Consider the following 1421-nt stretch of genomic DNA (forward strand, 5'->3'; position numbering starts at 1 on the left):
ACCAATGTATAGTTATGTATAAAGTATATGAGACTATAATTATGTTTGTGTTTAGTGACCCCCTCCCCCTCCCCCTCCCCCCCCCCCCCCCTGTAAGGTTTCCTTTATTCTCCTGTAATACTCTCACATTCCAGACCTATTCTTTGTAATGTGGTGAATGTTAAGAGACAAAACTATACCAACTCTCGAAAGCAATAGCCAAGCATAAGAAATATTTTTGTATTTCAGAGGGGCTGACATGGTAAAGGCAACAAGTCGTTCAGATTGAACAATAAACCAAGGCTAGGGTCTATACATGTCAAAGATCCTAATACAGTTAGAAATTTAAAAAGGTGGACAGAGAGAAGCCTCTTTTATTAGCAGTCTTTGTGATAGTGATGTCATAGAATTATTAGTTTAAGTTGTATTGAAATAATCACAGAATTCAGAAGCAATCTCTACCAGCTGCAGTAATTCAGTGACTTAGACACATGTAAAGATAGTGGACCACAGCCATATACGCTCACCATGGCATGCGAATGGTAAAAACGAAACATCTATTATAAATTTCATCAAAATCGGTTGAAAACTAAGAGAGTAATAGCATATTCAAGATTTTGGGGCAAGGGCAATAACTCTGCTTCTAACAGCTCAAATAGCTCAAATTCGAACTTGATCTTCGTTTTATGAATATGTATACACATACCGAATTTCATTTGATTCCATCAAAAAATCTTGTTTTTAGAGCGTTTACAAGCAAATGTTGACGGACGGACGGACCGACAGGGGTGCCAACAATATACGTCCACATAGAGAGATGTGGGCGTGTAAAAAGTAGGACGTAAATTTGCCTTCATTTAATAATTGAAAGATCATCTAGTAGATCAAAGATATAAGACATTTCACTAAGCTATACTAGGATCAGAAGAGAATGAATTCTAGTCTAATGAACAATATGACTTGAACCATGACCTATTAGTTATAATGAGAGCAGAAATCACATAGATCACAATACACAATAGTATTTATAGATAAATCTTTTTTTAATGAAATTTCCCTTTTCTCTAGACTAATAAGCTTAGATTAAAAACCTCAAGTAGGTACTAACAATCCAAATCACAAAACAAAACCTGAAATCCAAAATAACAGTTTGTCAACACTTTTATTCTTTCAATATGCAAATTTAAAGATGCAGAGTTCCATGTTTTTCATGGTTTATTTTGAAATATTTATATTATAGCCTTAAAAACTGAACATTATGGTGAAAAAAATCTAATAGAAATAACAAGTAAAAGAAAAATTACAAACACGAATTATCCTTCTATAAGAAAAACCAGAATGAAGTATGATGTTATCAAAAATTTGAACTTGGCAACTACCACAAAAGGCGTTGTGGTGTGACTCCTTAGAAACGAGGGGGGGGGGGGGGGGGGGGGGGGGGG

This window comes from Lottia gigantea, assembly GCF_000327385.1.
Source record: "Lottia gigantea unplaced genomic scaffold LOTGIsca_160, whole genome shotgun sequence".
NCBI lineage: Eukaryota > Metazoa > Mollusca > Gastropoda > Lottiidae > Lottia > Lottia gigantea.